A 17960-nucleotide genomic window follows, 5' to 3' on the forward strand; every position below is an offset into this window, starting at 1 on the left:
CCCAGCTTCGCCGCCCAAGGGGCGACACAACACGATGGACGCAGCGGCGCGAGTCAAAAGGGGGGAGAGAGAGACAAAAAGGAGGGATGCAACACGAGGACTTCCCAGGAGGTCACCCATCCTAGTACTACTCTCGCCCAAGCACGCTTAACTTCGGAGTTCTGATGGGATCCGGTGCTTTAGTGCTGGTATGATCGCATCCGACATGCTTTGGCGTCATTCGGGTGTCATTTCTTAAAATAGGCGTAACTTTCTCATACGGACTCGGAATCAGGCAAATGATATATCCACGGACATCTACAGAAAATGTTACATCCGATTCTCCCCAGCTTCGCCGCCCAAGGGGCGACACAACACGATGGACGCAGCGGCGCGAGTCAAAAGGGGGGAGAGAGAGACAAAAAGGAGGGATGCAACACGAGGACTTCCCAGGAGGTCACCCATCCTAGTACTACTCTCGCCCAAGCACGCTTAACTTCGGAGTTCTGATGGGATCCGGTGCTTTAGTGCTGGTATGATCGCATCCGACATGCTTTGGCGTCATTCGGGTGTCATTTCTTAAAATAGGCGTAACTTTCTCATACGGACTCGGAATCAGGCAAATGATATATCCACGGACATCTACAGAAAATGTTACATCCGATTCTCCCCAGCTTCGCCGCCCAAGGGGCGACACAACACGATGGACGCAGCGGCGCGAGTCAAAAGGGGGGAGAGAGAGACAAAAAGGAGGGATGCAACACGAGGACTTCCCAGGAGGTCACCCATCCTAGTACTACTCTCGCCCAAGCACGCTTAACTTCGGAGTTCTGATGGGATCCGGTGCTTTAGTGCTGGTATGATCGCATCCGACATGCTTTGGCGTCATTCGGGTGTCATTTCTTAAAATAGGCGTAACTTTCTCATACGGACTCGGAATCAGGCAAATGATATATCCACGGACATCTACAGAAAATGTTACATCCGATTCTCCCCAGCTTCGCCGCCCAAGGGGCGACACAACACGATGGACGCAGCGGCGCGAGTCAAAAGGGGGGAGAGAGAGACAAAAAGGACCCATCCTAGTACTACTCTCGCCCAAGCACGCTTAACTTCGGAGTTCTGATGGGATCCGGTGCTTTAGTGCTGGTATGATCGCATCCGACATGCTTTGGCGTCATTCGGGTGTCATTTCTTAAAATAGGCGTAACTTTCTCATACGGACTCGGAATCAGGCAAATGATATATCCACGGACATCTACAGAAAATGTTACATCCGATTCTCCCCAGCTTCGCCGCCCAAGGGGCGACACAACACGATGGACGCAGCGGCGCGAGTCAAAAGGGGGGAGAGAGAGACAAAAAGGAGGGATGCAACACGAGGACTTCCCAGGAGGTCACCCATCCTAGTACTACTCTCGCCCAAGCACGCTTAACTTCGGAGTTCTGATGGGATCCGGTGCTTTAGTGCTGGTATGATCGCATCCGACATGCTTTGGCGTCATTCGGGTGTCATTTCTTAAAATAGGCGTAACTTTCTCATACGGACTCGGAATCAGGCAAATGATATATCCACGGACATCTACAGAAAATGTTACATCCGATTCTCCCCAGCTTCGCCGCCCAAGGGGCGACACAACACGATGGACGCAGCGGCGCGAGTCAAAAGGGGGGAGAGAGAGACAAAAAGGGACCCATCCTAGTACTACTCTCGCCCAAGCACGCTTAACTTCGGAGTTCTGATGGGATCCGGTGCTTTAGTGCTGGTATGATCGCATCCGACATGCTTTGGCGTCATTCGGGTGTCATTTCTTAAAATAGGCGTAACTTTCTCATACGGACTCGGAATCAGGCAAATGATATATCCACGGACATCTACAGAAAATGTTACATCCGATTCTCCCCAGCTTCGCCGCCCAAGGGGCGACACAACACGATGGACGCAGCGGCGCGAGTCAAAAGGGGGGAGAGAGAGACAAAAAGGAGGGATGCAACACGAGGACTTCCCAGGAGGTCACCCATCCTAGTACTACTCTCGCCCAAGCACGCTTAACTTCGGAGTTCTGATGGGATCCGGTGCTTTAGTGCTGGTATGATCGCATCCGACATGCTTTGGCGTCATTCGGGTGTCATTCTTAAAATAGGCGTAACTTTCTCATACGGACTCGGAATCAGGCAAATGATATATCCACGGACATCTACAGAAAATGTTACATCCGATTCTCCCCAGCTTCGCCGCCCAAGGGGCGACACAACACGATGGACGCAGCGGCGCGAGTCAAAAGGGGGGAGAGAGAGACAAAAAGGAGGGATGCAACACGAGGACTTCCCAGGAGGTCACCCATCCTAGTACTACTCTCGCCCAAGCACGCTTAACTTCGGAGTTCTGATGGGATCCGGTGCTTTAGTGCTGGTATGATCGCATCCGACATGCTTTGGCGTCATTCGGGTGTCATTTCTTAAAATAGGCGTAACTTTCTCATACGGACTCGGAATCAGGCAAATGATATATCCACGGACATCTACAGAAAATGTTACATCCGATTCTCCCCAGCTTCGCCGCCCAAGGGGCGACACAACACGATGGACGCAGCGGCGCGAGTCAAAAGGGGGGGAGAGAGAGACAAAAAGGACCCATCCTAGTACTACTCTCGCCCAAGCACGCTTAACTTCGGAGTTCTGATGGGATCCGGTGCTTTAGTGCTGGTATGATCGCATCCGACATGCTTTGGCGTCATTCGGGTGTCATTTCTTAAAATAGGCGTAACTTTCTCATACGGACTCGGAATCAGGCAAATGATATATCCACGGACATCTACAGAAAATGTTACATCCGATTCTCCCCAGCTTCGCCGCCCAAGGGGCGACACAACACGATGGACGCAGCGGCGCGAGTCAAAAGGGGGGAGAGAGAGACAAAAAGGAGGGATGCAACACGAGGACTTCCCAGGAGGTCACCCATCCTAGTACTACTCTCGCCCAAGCACGCTTAACTTCGGAGTTCTGATGGGATCCGGTGCTTTAGTGCTGGTATGATCGCATCCGACATGCTTTGGCGTCATTCGGGTGTCATTTCTTAAAATAGGCGTAACTTTCTCATACGGACTCGGAATCAGGCAAATGATATATCCACGGACATCTACAGAAAATGTTACATCCGATTCTCCCCAGCTTCGCCGCCCAAGGGGCGACACAACACGATGGACGCAGCGGCGCGAGTCAAAAGGGGGGAGAGAGAGACAAAAAGGAGGGATGCAACACGAGGACTTCCCAGGAGGTCACCCATCCTAGTACTACTCTCGCCCAAGCACGCTTAACTTCGGAGTTCTGATGGGATCCGGTGCTTTAGTGCTGGTATGATCGCATCCAACATGCTTTGGCGTCATTCGGGTGTCATTTCTTAAAATAGGCGTAACTTTCTCATACGGACTCGGAATCAGGCAAATGATATATCCACGGACATCTACAGAAAATGTTACATCCGATTCTCCCCAGCTTCGCCGCCCAAGGGGCGACACAACACGATGGACGCAGCGGCGCGAGTCAAAAGGGGGGAGAGAGAGACAAAAAGGAGGGATGCAACACGAGGACTTCCCAGGAGGTCACCCATCCTAGTACTACTCTCGCCCAAGCACGCTTAACTTCGGAGTTCTGATGGGATCCGGTGCTTTAGTGCTGGTATGATCGCATCCGACATGCTTTGGCGTCATTCGGGTGTCATTTCTTAAAATAGGCGTAACTTTCTCATACGGACTCGGAATCAGGCAAATGATATATCCACGGACATCTACAGAAAATGTTACATCCGATTCTCCCCAGCTTCGCCGCCCAAGGGGCGACACAACACGATGGACGCAGCGGCGCGAGTCAAAAGGGGGGAGAGAGAGACAAAAAGGAGGGATGCAACACGAGGACTTCCCAGGAGGTCACCCATCCTAGTACTACTCTCGCCCAAGCACGCTTAACTTCGGAGTTCTGATGGGATCCGGTGCTTTAGTGCTGGTATGATCGCATCCGACATGCTTTGGCGTCATTCGGGTGTCATTTCTTAAAATAGGCGTAACTTTCTCATACGGACTCGGAATCAGGCAAATGATATATCCACGGACATCTACAGAAAATGTTACATCCGATTCTCCCCAGCTTCGCCGCCCAAGGGGCGACACAACACGATGGACGCAGCGGCGCGAGTCAAAAGGGGGGAGAGAGAGACAAAAAGGACCCATCCTAGTACTACTCTCGCCCAAGCACGCTTAACTTCGGAGTTCTGATGGGATCCGGTGCTTTAGTGCTGGTATGATCGCATCCGACATGCTTTGGCGTCATTCGGGTGTCATTTCTTAAAATAGGCGTAACTTTCTCATACGGACTCGGAATCAGGCAAATGATATATCCACGGACATCTACAGAAAATGTTACATCCGATTCTCCCCAGCTTCGCCGCCCAAGGGGCGACACAACACGATGGACGCAGCGGCGCGAGTCAAAAGGGGGGAGAGAGAGACAAAAAGGAGGGATGCAACACGAGGACTTCCCAGGAGGTCACCCATCCTAGTACTACTCTCGCCCAAGCACGCTTAACTTCGGAGTTCTGATGGGATCCGGTGCTTTAGTGCTGGTATGATCGCATCCAACATGCTTTGGCGTCATTCGGGTGTCATTTCTTAAAATAGGCGTAACTTTCTCATACGGACTCGGAATCAGGCAAATGATATATCCACGGACATCTACAGAAAATGTTACATCCGATTCTCCCCAGCTTCGCCGCCCAAGGGGCGACACAACACGATGGACGCAGCGGCGCGAGTCAAAGGGGGGAGAGAGAGACAAAAAGGAGGGATGCAACACGAGGACTTCCCAGGAGGTCACCCATCCTAGTACTACTCTCGCCCAAGCACGCTTAACTTCGGAGTTCTGATGGGATCCGGTGCTTTAGTGCTGGTATGATCGCATCCGACATGCTTTGGCGTCATTCGGGTGTCATTTCTTAAAATAGGCGTAACTTTCTCATACGGACTCGGAATCAGGCAAATGATATATCCACGGACATCTACAGAAAATGTTACATCCGATTCTCCCCAGCTTCGCCGCCCAAGGGGCGACACAACACGATGGACGCAGCGGCGCGAGTCAAAAGGGGGGAGAGAGAGACAAAAAGGAGGGATGCAACACGAGGACTTCCCAGGAGGTCACCCATCCTAGTACTACTCTCGCCCAAGCACGCTTAACTTCGGAGTTCTGATGGGATCCGGTGCTTTAGTGCTGGTATGATCGCATCCGACATGCTTTGGCGTCATTCGGGTGTCATTTCTTAAAATAGGCGTAACTTTCTCATACGGACTCGGAATCAGGCAAATGATATATCCACGGACATCTACAGAAAATGTTACATCCGATTCTCCCCAGCTTCGCCGCCCAAGGGGCGACACAACACGATGGACGCAGCGGCGCGAGTCAAAAGGGGGGAGAGAGAGACAAAAAGGACCCATCCTAGTACTACTCTCGCCCAAGCACGCTTAACTTCGGAGTTCTGATGGGATCCGGTGCTTTAGTGCTGGTATGATCGCATCCGACATGCTTTGGCGTCATTCGGGTGTCATTTCTTAAAATAGGCGTAACTTTCTCATACGGACTCGGAATCAGGCAAATGATATATCCACGGACATCTACAGAAAATGTTACATCCGATTCTCCCCAGCTTCGCCGCCCAAGGGGCGACACAACACGATGGACGCAGCGGCGCGAGTCAAAAGGGGGGAGAGAGAGACAAAAAGGAGGGATGCAACACGAGGACTTCCCAGGAGGTCACCCATCCTAGTACTACTCTCGCCCAAGCACGCTTAACTTCGGAGTTCTGATGGATCCGGTGCTTTAGTGCTGGTATGATCGCATCCAACATGCTTTGGCGTCATTCGGGTGTCATTTCTTAAAATAGGCGTAACTTTCTCATACGGACTCGGAATCAGGCAAATGATATATCCACGGACATCTACAGAAAATGTTACATCCGATTCTCCCCAGCTTCGCCGCCCAAGGGGCGACACAACACGATGGACGCAGCGGCGCGAGTCAAAAGGGGGGAGAGAGAGACAAAAAGGAGGGATGCAACACGAGGACTTCCCAGGAGGTCACCCATCCTAGTACTACTCTCGCCCAAGCACGCTTAACTTCGGAGTTCTGATGGGATCCGGTGCTTTAGTGCTGGTATGATCGCATCCGACATGCTTTGGCGTCATTCGGGTGTCATTTCTTAAAATAGGCGTAACTTTCTCATACGGACTCGGAATCAGGCAAATGATATATCCACGGACATCTACAGAAAATGTTACATCCGATTCTCCCCAGCTTCGCCGCCCAAGGGGCGACACAACACGATGGACGCAGCGGCGCGAGTCAAAAGGGGGGAGAGAGAGACAAAAAGGAGGGATGCAACACGAGGACTTCCCAGGAGGTGCAACACGAGGACTTCCCAGGAGGTCACCCATCCTAGTACTACTCTCGCCCAAGCACGCTTAACTTCGGAGTTCTGATGGGATCCGGTGCTTTAGTGCTGGTATGATCGCATCCGACATGCTTTGGCGTCATTCGGGTGTCATTTCTTAAAATAGGCGTAACTTTCTCATACGGACTCGGAATCAGGCAAATGATATATCCACGGACATCTACAGAAAATGTTACATCCGATTCTCCCCAGCTTCGCCGCCCAAGGGGCGACACAACACGATGGACGCAGCGGCGCGAGTCAAAAGGGGGGAGAGAGAGACAAAAAGGAGGGATGCAACACGAGGACTTCCCAGGAGGTCACCCATCCTAGTACTACTCTCGCCCAAGCACGCTTAACTTCGGAGTTCTGATGGGATCCGGTGCTTTAGTGCTGGTATGATCGCATCCGACATGCTTTGGCGTCATTCGGGTGTCATTTCTTAAAATAGGCGTAACTTTCTCATACGGACTCGGAATCAGGCAAATGATATATCCACGGACATCTACAGAAAATGTTACATCCGATTCTCCCCAGCTTCGCCGCCCAAGGGGCGACACAACACGATGGACGCAGCGGCGCGAGTCAAAAGGGGGGAGAGAGAGACAAAAAGGACCCATCCTAGTACTACTCTCGCCCAAGCACGCTTAACTTCGGAGTTCTGATGGGATCCGGTGCTTTAGTGCTGGTATGATCGCATCCGACATGCTTTGGCGTCATTCGGGTGTCATTTCTTAAAATAGGCGTAACTTTCTCATACGGACTCGGAATCAGGCAAATGATATATCCACGGACATCTACAGAAAATGTTACATCCGATTCTCCCCAGCTTCGCCGCCCAAGGGGCGACACAACACGATGGACGCAGCGGCGCGAGTCAAAAGGGGGGAGAGAGAGACAAAAAGGAGGGATGCAACACGAGGACTTCCCAGGAGGTCACCCATCCTAGTACTACTCTCGCCCAAGCACGCTTAACTTCGGAGTTCTGATGGGATCCGGTGCTTTAGTGCTGGTATGATCGCATCCGACATGCTTTGGCGTCATTCGGGTGTCATTTCTTAAATAGGCGTAACTTTCTCATACGGACTCGGAATCAGGCAAATGATATATCCACGGACATCTACAGAAAATGTTACATCCGATTCTCCCCAGCTTCGCCGCCCAAGGGGCGACACAACACGATGGACGCAGCGGCGCGAGTCAAAAGGGGGGAGAGAGAGACAAAAAGGAGGGATGCAACACGAGGACTTCCCAGGAGGTCACCCATCCTAGTACTACTCTCGCCCAAGCACGCTTAACTTCGGAGTTCTGATGGGATCCGGTGCTTTAGTGCTGGTATGATCGCATCCGACATGCTTTGGCGTCATTCGGGTGTCATTTCTTAAAATAGGCGTAACTTTCTCATACGGACTCGGAATCAGGCAAATGATATATCCACGGACATCTACAGAAAATGTTACATCCGATTCTCCCCAGCTTCGCCGCCCAAGGGGCGACACAACACGATGGACGCAGCGGCGCGAGTCAAAAGGGGGGAGAGAGAGACAAAAAGGAGGGATGCAACACGAGGACTTCCCAGGAGGTCACCCATCCTAGTACTACTCTCGCCCAAGCACGCTTAACTTCGGAGTTCTGATGGGATCCGGTGCTTTAGTGCTGGTATGATCGCATCCGACATGCTTTGGCGTCATTCGGGTGTCATTTCTTAAAATAGGCGTAACTTTCTCATACGGACTCGGAATCAGGCAAATGATATATCCACGGACATCTACAGAAAATGTTACATCCGATTCTCCCCAGCTTCGCCGCCCAAGGGGCGACACAACACGATGGACGCAGCGGCGCGAGTCAAAAGGGGGGAGAGAGAGACAAAAAGGACCCATCCTAGTACTACTCTCGCCCAAGCACGCTTAACTTCGGAGTTCTGATGGGATCCGGTGCTTTAGTGCTGGTATGATCGCATCCGACATGCTTTGGCGTCATTCGGGTGTCATTTCTTAAAATAGGCGTAACTTTCTCATACGGACTCGGAATCAGGCAAATGATATATCCACGGACATCTACAGAAAATGTTACATCCGATTCTCCCCAGCTTCGCCGCCCAAGGGGCGACACAACACGATGGACGCAGCGGCGCGAGTCAAAAGGGGGGAGAGAGAGACAAAAAGGAGGGATGCAACACGAGGACTTCCCAGGAGGTCACCCATCCTAGTACTACTCTCGCCCAAGCACGCTTAACTTCGGAGTTCTGATGGGATCCGGTGCTTTAGTGCTGGTATGATCGCATCCGACATGCTTTGGCGTCATTCGGGTGTCATTTCTTAAAATAGGCGTAACTTTCTCATACGGACTCGGAATCAGGCAAATGATATATCCACGGACATCTACAGAAAATGTTACATCCGATTCTCCCCAGCTTCGCCGCCCAAGGGGCGACACAACACGATGGACGCAGCGGCGCGAGTCAAAAGGGGGGAGAGAGAGACAAAAAGGACCCATCCTAGTACTACTCTCGCCCAAGCACGCTTAACTTCGGAGTTCTGATGGGATCCGGTGCTTTAGTGCTGGTATGATCGCATCCGACATGCTTTGGCGTCATTCGGGTGTCATTTCTTAAAATAGGCGTAACTTTCTCATACGGACTCGGAATCAGGCAAATGATATATCCACGGACATCTACAGAAAATGTTACATCCGATTCTCCCCAGCTTCGCCGCCCAAGGGGCGACACAACACGATGGACGCAGCGGCGCGAGTCAAAAGGGGGGAGAGAGAGACAAAAAGGAGGGATGCAACACGAGGACTTCCCAGGAGGTGCAACACGAGGACTTCCCAGGAGGTCACCCATCCTAGTACTACTCTCGCCCAAGCACGCTTAACTTCGGAGTTCTGATGGGATCCGGTGCTTTAGTGCTGGTATGATCGCATCCGACATGCTTTGGCGTCATTCGGGTGTCATTTCTTAAAATAGGCGTAACTTTCTCATACGGACTCGGAATCAGGCAAATGATATATCCACGGACATCTACAGAAAATGTTACATCCGATTCTCCCCAGCTTCGCCGCCCAAGGGGCGACACAACACGATGGACGCAGCGGCGCGAGTCAAAAGGGGGGAGAGAGAGACAAAAAGGAGGGATGCAACACGAGGACTTCCCAGGAGGTCACCCATCCTAGTACTACTCTCGCCCAAGCACGCTTAACTTCGGAGTTCTGATGGGATCCGGTGCTTTAGTGCTGGTATGATCGCATCCGACATGCTTTGGCGTCATTCGGGTGTCATTTCTTAAAATAGGCGTAACTTTCTCATACGGACTCGGAATCAGGCAAATGATATATCCACGGACATCTACAGAAAATGTTACATCCGATTCTCCCCAGCTTCGCCGCCCAAGGGGCGACACAACACGATGGACGCAGCGGCGCGAGTCAAAAGGGGGGAGAGAGAGACAAAAAGGACCCATCCTAGTACTACTCTCGCCCAAGCACGCTTAACTTCGGAGTTCTGATGGGATCCGGTGCTTTAGTGCTGGTATGATCGCATCCGACATGCTTTGGCGTCATTCGGGTGTCATTTCTTAAAATAGGCGTAACTTTCTCATACGGACTCGGAATCAGGCAAATGATATATCCACGGACATCTACAGAAAATGTTACATCCGATTCTCCCCAGCTTCGCCGCCCAAGGGGCGACACAACACGATGGACGCAGCGGCGCGAGTCAAAAGGGGGGAGAGAGAGACAAAAAGGAGGGATGCAACACGAGGACTTCCCAGGAGGTCACCCATCCTAGTACTACTCTCGCCCAAGCACGCTTAACTTCGGAGTTCTGATGGGATCCGGTGCTTTAGTGCTGGTATGATCGCATCCGACATGCTTTGGCGTCATTCGGGTGTCATTTCTTAAAATAGGCGTAACTTTCTCATACGGACTCGGAATCAGGCAAATGATATATCCACGGACATCTACAGAAAATGTTACATCCGATTCTCCCCAGCTTCGCCGCCCAAGGGGCGACACAACACGATGGACGCAGCGGCGCGAGTCAAAAGGGGGGAGAGAGAGACAAAAAGGAGGGATGCAACACGAGGACTTCCCAGGAGGTCACCCATCCTAGTACTACTCTCGCCCAAGCACGCTTAACTTCGGAGTTCTGATGGGATCCGGTGCTTTAGTGCTGGTATGATCGCATCCGACATGCTTTGGCGTCATTCGGGTGTCATTTCTTAAAATAGGCGTAACTTTCTCATACGGACTCGGAATCAGGCAAATGATATATCCACGGACATCTACAGAAAATGTTACATCCGATTCTCCCCAGCTTCGCCGCCCAAGGGGCGACACAACACGATGGACGCAGCGGCGCGAGTCAAAAGGGGGGAGAGAGAGACAAAAAGGAGGGATGCAACACGAGGACTTCCCAGGAGGTCACCCATCCTAGTACTACTCTCGCCCAAGCACGCTTAACTTCGGAGTTCTGATGGGATCCGGTGCTTTAGTGCTGGTATGATCGCATCCGACATGCTTTGGCGTCATTCGGGTGTCATTTCTTAAAATAGGCGTAACTTTCTCATACGGACTCGGAATCAGGCAAATGATATATCCACGGACATCTACAGAAAATGTTACATCCGATTCTCCCCAGCTTCGCCGCCCAAGGGGCGACACAACACGATGGACGCAGCGGCGCGAGTCAAAAGGGGGGAGAGAGAGACAAAAAGGACCCATCCTAGTACTACTCTCGCCCAAGCACGCTTAACTTCGGAGTTCTGATGGGATCCGGTGCTTTAGTGCTGGTATGATCGCATCCGACATGCTTTGGCGTCATTCGGGTGTCATTTCTTAAAATAGGCGTAACTTTCTCATACGGACTCGGAATCAGGCAAATGATATATCCACGGACATCTACAGAAAATGTTACATCCGATTCTCCCCAGCTTCGCCGCCCAAGGGGCGACACAACACGATGGACGCAGCGGCGCGAGTCAAAAGGGGGGAGAGAGAGACAAAAAGGAGGGATGCAACACGAGGACTTCCCAGGAGGTCACCCATCCTAGTACTACTCTCGCCCAAGCACGCTTAACTTCGGAGTTCTGATGGGATCCGGTGCTTTAGTGCTGGTATGATCGCATCCGACATGCTTTGGCGTCATTCGGGTGTCATTTCTTAAAATAGGCGTAACTTTCTCATACGGACTCGGAATCAGGCAAATGATATATCCACGGACATCTACAGAAAATGTTACATCCGATTCTCCCCAGCTTCGCCGCCCAAGGGGCGACACAACACGATGGACGCAGCGGCGCGAGTCAAAAGGGGGGAGAGAGAGACAAAAAGGAGGGATGCAACACGAGGACTTCCCAGGAGGTCACCCATCCTAGTACTACTCTCGCCCAAGCACGCTTAACTTCGGAGTTCTGATGGGATCCGGTGCTTTAGTGCTGGTATGATCGCATCCGACATGCTTTGGCGTCATTCGGGTGTCATTTCTTAAAATAGGCGTAACTTTCTCATACGGACTCGGAATCAGGCAAATGATATATCCACGGACATCTACAGAAAATGTTACATCCGATTCTCCCCAGCTTCGCCGCCCAAGGGGCGACACAACACGATGGACGCAGCGGCGCGAGTCAAAAGGGGGGAGAGAGAGACAAAAAGGAGGGATGCAACACGAGGACTTCCCAGGAGGTCACCCATCCTAGTACTACTCTCGCCCAAGCACGCTTAACTTCGGAGTTCTGATGGGATCCGGTGCTTTAGTGCTGGTATGATCGCATCCGACATGCTTTGGCGTCATTCGGGTGTCATTTCTTAAAATAGGCGTAACTTTCTCATACGGACTCGGAATCAGGCAAATGATATATCCACGGACATCTACAGAAAATGTTACATCCGATTCTCCCCAGCTTCGCCGCCCAAGGGGCGACACAACACGATGGACGCAGCGGCGCGAGTCAAAAGGGGGGAGAGAGAGACAAAAAGGACCCATCCTAGTACTACTCTCGCCCAAGCACGCTTAACTTCGGAGTTCTGATGGGATCCGGTGCTTTAGTGCTGGTATGATCGCATCCGACATGCTTTGGCGTCATTCGGGTGTCATTTCTTAAAATAGGCGTAACTTTCTCATACGGACTCGGAATCAGGCAAATGATATATCCACGGACATCTACAGAAAATGTTACATCCGATTCTCCCCAGCTTCGCCGCCCAAGGGGCGACACAACACGATGGACGCAGCGGCGCGAGTCAAAAGGGGGGAGAGAGAGACAAAAAGGAGGGATGCAACACGAGGACTTCCCAGGAGGTCACCCATCCTAGTACTACTCTCGCCCAAGCACGCTTAACTTCGGAGTTCTGATGGGATCCGGTGCTTTAGTGCTGGTATGATCGCATCCGACATGCTTTGGCGTCATTCGGGTGTCATTTCTTAAAATAGGCGTAACTTTCTCATACGGACTCGGAATCAGGCAAATGATATATCCACGGACATCTACAGAAAATGTTACATCCGATTCTCCCCAGCTTCGCCGCCCAAGGGGCGACACAACACGATGGACGCAGCGGCGCGAGTCAAAAGGGGGGAGAGAGAGACAAAAAGGAGGGATGCAACACGAGGACTTCCCAGGAGGTCACCCATCCTAGTACTACTCTCGCCCAAGCACGCTTAACTTCGGAGTTCTGATGGGATCCGGTGCTTTAGTGCTGGTATGATCGCATCCGACATGCTTTGGCGTCATTCGGGTGTCATTTCTTAAAATAGGCGTAACTTTCTCATACGGACTCGGAATCAGGCAAATGATATATCCACGGACATCTACAGAAAATGTTACATCCGATTCTCCCCAGCTTCGCCGCCCAAGGGGCGACACAACACGATGGACGCAGCGGCGCGAGTCAAAAGGGGGGAGAGAGAGACAAAAAGGAGGGATGCAACACGAGGACTTCCCAGGAGGTCACCCATCCTAGTACTACTCTCGCCCAAGCACGCTTAACTTCGGAGTTCTGATGGGATCCGGTGCTTTAGTGCTGGTATGATCGCATCCGACATGCTTTGGCGTCATTCGGGTGTCATTTCTTAAAATAGGCGTAACTTTCTCATACGGACTCGGAATCAGGCAAATGATATATCCACGGACATCTACAGAAAATGTTACATCCGATTCTCCCCAGCTTCGCCGCCCAAGGGGCGACACAACACGATGGACGCAGCGGCGCGAGTCAAAAGGGGGGAGAGAGAGACAAAAAGGACCCATCCTAGTACTACTCTCGCCCAAGCACGCTTAACTTCGGAGTTCTGATGGGATCCGGTGCTTTAGTGCTGGTATGATCGCATCCGACATGCTTTGGCGTCATTCGGGTGTCATTTCTTAAAATAGGCGTAACTTTCTCATACGGACTCGGAATCAGGCAAATGATATATCCACGGACATCTACAGAAAATGTTACATCCGATTCTCCCCAGCTTCGCCGCCCAAGGGGCGACACAACACGATGGACGCAGCGGCGCGAGTCAAAAGGGGGGAGAGAGAGACAAAAAGGAGGGATGCAACACGAGGACTTCCCAGGAGGTCACCCATCCTAGTACTACTCTCGCCCAAGCACGCTTAACTTCGGAGTTCTGATGGGATCCGGTGCTTTAGTGCTGGTATGATCGCATCCGACATGCTTTGGCGTCATTCGGGTGTCATTTCTTAAAATAGGCGTAACTTTCTCATACGGACTCGGAATCAGGCAAATGATATATCCACGGACATCTACAGAAAATGTTACATCCGATTCTCCCCAGCTTCGCCGCCCAAGGGGCGACACAACACGATGGACGCAGCGGCGCGAGTCAAAAGGGGGGAGAGAGAGACAAAAAGGAGGGATGCAACACGAGGACTTCCCAGGAGGTCACCCATCCTAGTACTACTCTCGCCCAAGCACGCTTAACTTCGGAGTTCTGATGGGATCCGGTGCTTTAGTGCTGGTATGATCGCATCCGACATGCTTTGGCGTCATTCGGGTGTCATTTCTTAAAATAGGCGTAACTTTCTCATACGGACTCGGAATCAGGCAAATGATATATCCACGGACATCTACAGAAAATGTTACATCCGATTCTCCCCAGCTTCGCCGCCCAAGGGGCGACACAACACGATGGACGCAGCGGCGCGAGTCAAAAGGGGGGAGAGAGAGACAAAAAGGAGGGATGCAACACGAGGACTTCCCAGGAGGTCACCCATCCTAGTACTACTCTCGCCCAAGCACGCTTAACTTCGGAGTTCTGATGGGATCCGGTGCTTTAGTGCTGGTATGATCGCATCCGACATGCTTTGGCGTCATTCGGGTGTCATTTCTTAAAATAGGCGTAACTTTCTCATACGGACTCGGAATCAGGCAAATGATATATCCACGGACATCTACAGAAAATGTTACATCCGATTCTCCCCAGCTTCGCCGCCCAAGGGGCGACACAACACGATGGACGCAGCGGCGCGAGTCAAAAGGGGGGAGAGAGAGACAAAAAGGACCCATCCTAGTACTACTCTCGCCCAAGCACGCTTAACTTCGGAGTTCTGATGGGATCCGGTGCTTTAGTGCTGGTATGATCGCATCCGACATGCTTTGGCGTCATTCGGGTGTCATTTCTTAAAATAGGCGTAACTTTCTCATACGGACTCGGAATCAGGCAAATGATATATCCACGGACATCTACAGAAAATGTTACATCCGATTCTCCCCAGCTTCGCCGCCCAAGGGGCGACACAACACGATGGACGCAGCGGCGCGAGTCAAAAGGGGGGAGAGAGAGACAAAAAGGAGGGATGCAACACGAGGACTTCCCAGGAGGTCACCCATCCTAGTACTACTCTCGCCCAAGCACGCTTAACTTCGGAGTTCTGATGGGATCCGGTGCTTTAGTGCTGGTATGATCGCATCCGACATGCTTTGGCGTCATTCGGGTGTCATTTCTTAAAATAGGCGTAACTTTCTCATACGGACTCGGAATCAGGCAAATGATATATCCACGGACATCTACAGAAAATGTTACATCCGATTCTCCCCAGCTTCGCCGCCCAAGGGGCGACACAACACGATGGACGCAGCGGCGCGAGTCAAAAGGGGGGAGAGAGAGACAAAAAGGAGGGATGCAACACGAGGACTTCCCAGGAGGTCACCCATCCTAGTACTACTCTCGCCCAAGCACGCTTAACTTCGGAGTTCTGATGGGATCCGGTGCTTTAGTGCTGGTATGATCGCATCCGACATGCTTTGGCGTCATTCGGGTGTCATTTCTTAAAATAGGCGTAACTTTCTCATACGGACTCGGAATCAGGCAAATGATATATCCACGGACATCTACAGAAAATGTTACATCCGATTCTCCCCAGCTTCGCCGCCCAAGGGGCGACACAACACGATGGACGCAGCGGCGCGAGTCAAAAGGGGGGAGAGAGAGACAAAAAGGAGGGATGCAACACGAGGACTTCCCAGGAGGTCACCCATCCTAGTACTACTCTCGCCCAAGCACGCTTAACTTCGGAGTTCTGATGGGATCCGGTGCTTTAGTGCTGGTATGATCGCATCCGACATGCTTTGGCGTCATTCGGGTGTCATTTCTTAAAATAGGCGTAACTTTCTCATACGGACTCGGAATCAGGCAAATGATATATCCACGGACATCTACAGAAAATGTTACATCCGATTCTCCCCAGCTTCGCCGCCCAAGGGGCGACACAACACGATGGACGCAGCGGCGCGAGTCAAAAGGGGGGAGAGAGAGACAAAAAGGACCCATCCTAGTACTACTCTCGCCCAAGCACGCTTAACTTCGGAGTTCTGATGGGATCCGGTGCTTTAGTGCTGGTATGATCGCATCCGACATGCTTTGGCGTCATTCGGGTGTCATTTCTTAAAATAGGCGTAACTTTCTCATACGGACTCGGAATCAGGCAAATGATATATCCACGGACATCTACAGAAAATGTTACATCCGATTCTCCCCAGCTTCGCCGCCCAAGGGGCGACACAACACGATGGACGCAGCGGCGCGAGTCAAAAGGGGGGAGAGAGAGACAAAAAGGAGGGATGCAACACGAGGACTTCCCAGGAGGTCACCCATCCTAGTACTACTCTCGCCCAAGCACGCTTAACTTCGGAGTTCTGATGGGATCCGGTGCTTTAGTGCTGGTATGATCGCATCCGACATGCTTTGGCGTCATTCGGGTGTCATTTCTTAAAATAGGCGTAACTTTCTCATACGGACTCGGAATCAGGCAAATGATATATCCACGGACATCTACAGAAAATGTTACATCCGATTCTCCCCAGCTTCGCCGCCCAAGGGGCGACACAACACGATGGACGCAGCGGCGCGAGTCAAAAGGGGGGAGAGAGAGACAAAAAGGACCCATCCTAGTACTACTCTCGCCCAAGCACGCTTAACTTCGGAGTTCTGATGGGATCCGGTGCTTTAGTGCTGGTATGATCGCATCCGACATGCTTTGGCGTCATTCGGGTGTCATTTCTTAAAATAGGCGTAACTTTCTCATACGGACTCGGAATCAGGCAAATGATATATCCACGGACATCTACAGAAAATGTTACATCCGATTCTCCCCAGCTTCGCCGCCCAAGGGGCGACACAACACGATGGACGCAGCGGCGCGAGTCAAAAGGGGGGAGAGAGAGACAAAAAGGAGGGATGCAACACGAGGACTTCCCAGGAGGTGCAACACGAGGACTTCCCAGGAGGTCACCCATCCTAGTACTACTCTCGCCCAAGCACGCTTAACTTCGGAGTTCTGATGGGATCCGGTGCTTTAGTGCTGGTATGATCGCATCCGACATGCTTTGGCGTCATTCGGGTGTCATTTCTTAAAATAGGCGTAACTTTCTCATACGGACTCGGAATCAGGCAAATGATATATCCACGGACATCTACAGAAAATGTTACATCCGATTCTCCCCAGCTTCGCCGCCCAAGGGGCGACACAACACGATGGACGCAGCGGCGCGAGTCAAAAGGGGGGAGAGAGAGACAAAAAGGAGGGATGCAACACGAGGACTTCCCAGGAGGTCACCCATCCTAGTACTACTCTCGCCCAAGCACGCTTAACTTCGGAGTTCTGATGGGATCCGGTGCTTTAGTGCTGGTATGATCGCATCCGACATGCTTTGGCGTCATTCGGGTGTCATTTCTTAAAATAGGCGTAACTTTCTCATACGGACTCGGAATCAGGCAAATGATATATCCACGGACATCTACAGAAAATGTTACATCCGATTCTCCCCAGCTTCGCCGCCCAAGGGGCGACACAACACGATGGACGCAGCGGCGCGAGTCAAAAGGGGGGAGAGAGAGACAAAAAGGACCCATCCTAGTACTACTCTCGCCCAAGCACGCTTAACTTCGGAGTTCTGATGGGATCCGGTGCTTTAGTGCTGGTATGATCGCATCCGACATGCTTTGGCGTCATTCGGGTGTCATTTCTTAAAATAGGCGTAACTTTCT

At 51.7% G+C, this 17960-nt stretch overlaps 41 non-coding genes and 16 pseudogenes across 41 annotated transcripts; all 57 read right to left on the minus strand.

Moving 5' to 3' along the window:
- Positions 1-83: 83 nt before the first annotated feature.
- On the minus strand, positions 84-202 carry LOC136354280 (5S ribosomal RNA). The gene has a single exon (XR_010737959.1). It is a non-coding gene; the product is annotated as a 5S ribosomal RNA (ribosomal RNA).
- A 205-nt stretch (positions 203-407) lies between these two features.
- LOC136354281 (5S ribosomal RNA) lies at positions 408-526 on the minus strand. Its single transcript, XR_010737960.1, has one exon. It is a non-coding gene; the product is annotated as a 5S ribosomal RNA (ribosomal RNA).
- A 205-nt stretch (positions 527-731) lies between these two features.
- On the minus strand, positions 732-850 carry LOC136354282 (5S ribosomal RNA). Its single transcript, XR_010737961.1, has one exon. It is a non-coding gene; the product is annotated as a 5S ribosomal RNA (ribosomal RNA).
- Positions 851-1007: 157 nt separating this feature from the next.
- Positions 1008-1142, minus strand: LOC136354448 (5S ribosomal RNA; annotated as a pseudogene).
- Positions 1143-1347: 205 nt separating this feature from the next.
- Positions 1348-1466, minus strand: LOC136354284 (5S ribosomal RNA). The gene has a single exon (XR_010737963.1). It is a non-coding gene; the product is annotated as a 5S ribosomal RNA (ribosomal RNA).
- A 159-nt stretch (positions 1467-1625) lies between these two features.
- LOC136354471 (5S ribosomal RNA) lies at positions 1626-1759 on the minus strand (annotated as a pseudogene).
- A 205-nt stretch (positions 1760-1964) lies between these two features.
- Positions 1965-2083, minus strand: LOC136354285 (5S ribosomal RNA). The gene has a single exon (XR_010737964.1). It is a non-coding gene; the product is annotated as a 5S ribosomal RNA (ribosomal RNA).
- Positions 2084-2287: 204 nt separating this feature from the next.
- Positions 2288-2406, minus strand: LOC136354286 (5S ribosomal RNA). Its single transcript, XR_010737965.1, has one exon. It is a non-coding gene; the product is annotated as a 5S ribosomal RNA (ribosomal RNA).
- Positions 2407-2563: 157 nt separating this feature from the next.
- On the minus strand, positions 2564-2699 carry LOC136354469 (5S ribosomal RNA; annotated as a pseudogene).
- Positions 2700-2904: 205 nt separating this feature from the next.
- On the minus strand, positions 2905-3023 carry LOC136354287 (5S ribosomal RNA). Its single transcript, XR_010737966.1, has one exon. It is a non-coding gene; the product is annotated as a 5S ribosomal RNA (ribosomal RNA).
- A 205-nt stretch (positions 3024-3228) lies between these two features.
- LOC136354288 (5S ribosomal RNA) lies at positions 3229-3347 on the minus strand. The gene has a single exon (XR_010737967.1). It is a non-coding gene; the product is annotated as a 5S ribosomal RNA (ribosomal RNA).
- A 205-nt stretch (positions 3348-3552) lies between these two features.
- On the minus strand, positions 3553-3671 carry LOC136354289 (5S ribosomal RNA). Its single transcript, XR_010737968.1, has one exon. It is a non-coding gene; the product is annotated as a 5S ribosomal RNA (ribosomal RNA).
- A 205-nt stretch (positions 3672-3876) lies between these two features.
- On the minus strand, positions 3877-3995 carry LOC136354290 (5S ribosomal RNA). Its single transcript, XR_010737969.1, has one exon. It is a non-coding gene; the product is annotated as a 5S ribosomal RNA (ribosomal RNA).
- A 157-nt stretch (positions 3996-4152) lies between these two features.
- Positions 4153-4287, minus strand: LOC136354450 (5S ribosomal RNA; annotated as a pseudogene).
- A 205-nt stretch (positions 4288-4492) lies between these two features.
- LOC136354291 (5S ribosomal RNA) lies at positions 4493-4611 on the minus strand. The gene has a single exon (XR_010737970.1). It is a non-coding gene; the product is annotated as a 5S ribosomal RNA (ribosomal RNA).
- A 204-nt stretch (positions 4612-4815) lies between these two features.
- On the minus strand, positions 4816-4934 carry LOC136354292 (5S ribosomal RNA). The gene has a single exon (XR_010737971.1). It is a non-coding gene; the product is annotated as a 5S ribosomal RNA (ribosomal RNA).
- A 205-nt stretch (positions 4935-5139) lies between these two features.
- LOC136354293 (5S ribosomal RNA) lies at positions 5140-5258 on the minus strand. The gene has a single exon (XR_010737972.1). It is a non-coding gene; the product is annotated as a 5S ribosomal RNA (ribosomal RNA).
- Positions 5259-5415: 157 nt separating this feature from the next.
- On the minus strand, positions 5416-5550 carry LOC136354451 (5S ribosomal RNA; annotated as a pseudogene).
- Positions 5551-5755: 205 nt separating this feature from the next.
- Positions 5756-5873, minus strand: LOC136354406 (5S ribosomal RNA). The gene has a single exon (XR_010738085.1). It is a non-coding gene; the product is annotated as a 5S ribosomal RNA (ribosomal RNA).
- Positions 5874-6078: 205 nt separating this feature from the next.
- On the minus strand, positions 6079-6197 carry LOC136354295 (5S ribosomal RNA). The gene has a single exon (XR_010737974.1). It is a non-coding gene; the product is annotated as a 5S ribosomal RNA (ribosomal RNA).
- Positions 6198-6427: 230 nt separating this feature from the next.
- LOC136354393 (5S ribosomal RNA) lies at positions 6428-6546 on the minus strand. The gene has a single exon (XR_010738072.1). It is a non-coding gene; the product is annotated as a 5S ribosomal RNA (ribosomal RNA).
- Positions 6547-6751: 205 nt separating this feature from the next.
- LOC136354296 (5S ribosomal RNA) lies at positions 6752-6870 on the minus strand. The gene has a single exon (XR_010737975.1). It is a non-coding gene; the product is annotated as a 5S ribosomal RNA (ribosomal RNA).
- A 157-nt stretch (positions 6871-7027) lies between these two features.
- LOC136354452 (5S ribosomal RNA) lies at positions 7028-7162 on the minus strand (annotated as a pseudogene).
- Positions 7163-7367: 205 nt separating this feature from the next.
- Positions 7368-7486, minus strand: LOC136354297 (5S ribosomal RNA). Its single transcript, XR_010737976.1, has one exon. It is a non-coding gene; the product is annotated as a 5S ribosomal RNA (ribosomal RNA).
- A 204-nt stretch (positions 7487-7690) lies between these two features.
- Positions 7691-7809, minus strand: LOC136354298 (5S ribosomal RNA). Its single transcript, XR_010737977.1, has one exon. It is a non-coding gene; the product is annotated as a 5S ribosomal RNA (ribosomal RNA).
- A 205-nt stretch (positions 7810-8014) lies between these two features.
- On the minus strand, positions 8015-8133 carry LOC136354299 (5S ribosomal RNA). The gene has a single exon (XR_010737978.1). It is a non-coding gene; the product is annotated as a 5S ribosomal RNA (ribosomal RNA).
- A 157-nt stretch (positions 8134-8290) lies between these two features.
- LOC136354453 (5S ribosomal RNA) lies at positions 8291-8425 on the minus strand (annotated as a pseudogene).
- A 205-nt stretch (positions 8426-8630) lies between these two features.
- LOC136354300 (5S ribosomal RNA) lies at positions 8631-8749 on the minus strand. Its single transcript, XR_010737979.1, has one exon. It is a non-coding gene; the product is annotated as a 5S ribosomal RNA (ribosomal RNA).
- Positions 8750-8906: 157 nt separating this feature from the next.
- On the minus strand, positions 8907-9041 carry LOC136354454 (5S ribosomal RNA; annotated as a pseudogene).
- A 230-nt stretch (positions 9042-9271) lies between these two features.
- LOC136354394 (5S ribosomal RNA) lies at positions 9272-9390 on the minus strand. The gene has a single exon (XR_010738073.1). It is a non-coding gene; the product is annotated as a 5S ribosomal RNA (ribosomal RNA).
- Positions 9391-9595: 205 nt separating this feature from the next.
- LOC136354301 (5S ribosomal RNA) lies at positions 9596-9714 on the minus strand. The gene has a single exon (XR_010737980.1). It is a non-coding gene; the product is annotated as a 5S ribosomal RNA (ribosomal RNA).
- A 157-nt stretch (positions 9715-9871) lies between these two features.
- Positions 9872-10006, minus strand: LOC136354455 (5S ribosomal RNA; annotated as a pseudogene).
- Positions 10007-10211: 205 nt separating this feature from the next.
- LOC136354302 (5S ribosomal RNA) lies at positions 10212-10330 on the minus strand. The gene has a single exon (XR_010737981.1). It is a non-coding gene; the product is annotated as a 5S ribosomal RNA (ribosomal RNA).
- A 205-nt stretch (positions 10331-10535) lies between these two features.
- Positions 10536-10654, minus strand: LOC136354303 (5S ribosomal RNA). The gene has a single exon (XR_010737982.1). It is a non-coding gene; the product is annotated as a 5S ribosomal RNA (ribosomal RNA).
- A 205-nt stretch (positions 10655-10859) lies between these two features.
- LOC136354304 (5S ribosomal RNA) lies at positions 10860-10978 on the minus strand. Its single transcript, XR_010737983.1, has one exon. It is a non-coding gene; the product is annotated as a 5S ribosomal RNA (ribosomal RNA).
- Positions 10979-11135: 157 nt separating this feature from the next.
- Positions 11136-11270, minus strand: LOC136354456 (5S ribosomal RNA; annotated as a pseudogene).
- Positions 11271-11475: 205 nt separating this feature from the next.
- On the minus strand, positions 11476-11594 carry LOC136354306 (5S ribosomal RNA). Its single transcript, XR_010737985.1, has one exon. It is a non-coding gene; the product is annotated as a 5S ribosomal RNA (ribosomal RNA).
- A 205-nt stretch (positions 11595-11799) lies between these two features.
- On the minus strand, positions 11800-11918 carry LOC136354307 (5S ribosomal RNA). The gene has a single exon (XR_010737986.1). It is a non-coding gene; the product is annotated as a 5S ribosomal RNA (ribosomal RNA).
- A 205-nt stretch (positions 11919-12123) lies between these two features.
- LOC136354308 (5S ribosomal RNA) lies at positions 12124-12242 on the minus strand. The gene has a single exon (XR_010737987.1). It is a non-coding gene; the product is annotated as a 5S ribosomal RNA (ribosomal RNA).
- Positions 12243-12399: 157 nt separating this feature from the next.
- Positions 12400-12534, minus strand: LOC136354457 (5S ribosomal RNA; annotated as a pseudogene).
- Positions 12535-12739: 205 nt separating this feature from the next.
- LOC136354309 (5S ribosomal RNA) lies at positions 12740-12858 on the minus strand. Its single transcript, XR_010737988.1, has one exon. It is a non-coding gene; the product is annotated as a 5S ribosomal RNA (ribosomal RNA).
- Positions 12859-13063: 205 nt separating this feature from the next.
- On the minus strand, positions 13064-13182 carry LOC136354310 (5S ribosomal RNA). The gene has a single exon (XR_010737989.1). It is a non-coding gene; the product is annotated as a 5S ribosomal RNA (ribosomal RNA).
- Positions 13183-13387: 205 nt separating this feature from the next.
- On the minus strand, positions 13388-13506 carry LOC136354311 (5S ribosomal RNA). Its single transcript, XR_010737990.1, has one exon. It is a non-coding gene; the product is annotated as a 5S ribosomal RNA (ribosomal RNA).
- Positions 13507-13663: 157 nt separating this feature from the next.
- On the minus strand, positions 13664-13798 carry LOC136354458 (5S ribosomal RNA; annotated as a pseudogene).
- Positions 13799-14003: 205 nt separating this feature from the next.
- Positions 14004-14122, minus strand: LOC136354312 (5S ribosomal RNA). Its single transcript, XR_010737991.1, has one exon. It is a non-coding gene; the product is annotated as a 5S ribosomal RNA (ribosomal RNA).
- A 205-nt stretch (positions 14123-14327) lies between these two features.
- LOC136354313 (5S ribosomal RNA) lies at positions 14328-14446 on the minus strand. Its single transcript, XR_010737992.1, has one exon. It is a non-coding gene; the product is annotated as a 5S ribosomal RNA (ribosomal RNA).
- Positions 14447-14651: 205 nt separating this feature from the next.
- On the minus strand, positions 14652-14770 carry LOC136354314 (5S ribosomal RNA). Its single transcript, XR_010737993.1, has one exon. It is a non-coding gene; the product is annotated as a 5S ribosomal RNA (ribosomal RNA).
- A 157-nt stretch (positions 14771-14927) lies between these two features.
- On the minus strand, positions 14928-15062 carry LOC136354459 (5S ribosomal RNA; annotated as a pseudogene).
- Positions 15063-15267: 205 nt separating this feature from the next.
- Positions 15268-15386, minus strand: LOC136354315 (5S ribosomal RNA). The gene has a single exon (XR_010737994.1). It is a non-coding gene; the product is annotated as a 5S ribosomal RNA (ribosomal RNA).
- Positions 15387-15591: 205 nt separating this feature from the next.
- On the minus strand, positions 15592-15710 carry LOC136354317 (5S ribosomal RNA). Its single transcript, XR_010737996.1, has one exon. It is a non-coding gene; the product is annotated as a 5S ribosomal RNA (ribosomal RNA).
- A 205-nt stretch (positions 15711-15915) lies between these two features.
- On the minus strand, positions 15916-16034 carry LOC136354318 (5S ribosomal RNA). The gene has a single exon (XR_010737997.1). It is a non-coding gene; the product is annotated as a 5S ribosomal RNA (ribosomal RNA).
- A 157-nt stretch (positions 16035-16191) lies between these two features.
- LOC136354461 (5S ribosomal RNA) lies at positions 16192-16326 on the minus strand (annotated as a pseudogene).
- Positions 16327-16531: 205 nt separating this feature from the next.
- LOC136354319 (5S ribosomal RNA) lies at positions 16532-16650 on the minus strand. The gene has a single exon (XR_010737998.1). It is a non-coding gene; the product is annotated as a 5S ribosomal RNA (ribosomal RNA).
- A 157-nt stretch (positions 16651-16807) lies between these two features.
- On the minus strand, positions 16808-16942 carry LOC136354462 (5S ribosomal RNA; annotated as a pseudogene).
- Positions 16943-17172: 230 nt separating this feature from the next.
- LOC136354395 (5S ribosomal RNA) lies at positions 17173-17291 on the minus strand. Its single transcript, XR_010738074.1, has one exon. It is a non-coding gene; the product is annotated as a 5S ribosomal RNA (ribosomal RNA).
- Positions 17292-17496: 205 nt separating this feature from the next.
- Positions 17497-17615, minus strand: LOC136354320 (5S ribosomal RNA). Its single transcript, XR_010737999.1, has one exon. It is a non-coding gene; the product is annotated as a 5S ribosomal RNA (ribosomal RNA).
- Positions 17616-17772: 157 nt separating this feature from the next.
- Positions 17773-17907, minus strand: LOC136354463 (5S ribosomal RNA; annotated as a pseudogene).
- Positions 17908-17960: the final 53 nt, after the last annotated feature.

Source organism: Oryza sativa, chromosome 11 (assembly GCF_034140825.1).
Source record: "Oryza sativa Japonica Group chromosome 11, ASM3414082v1".
NCBI lineage: Eukaryota > Viridiplantae > Streptophyta > Magnoliopsida > Poales > Poaceae > Oryza > Oryza sativa.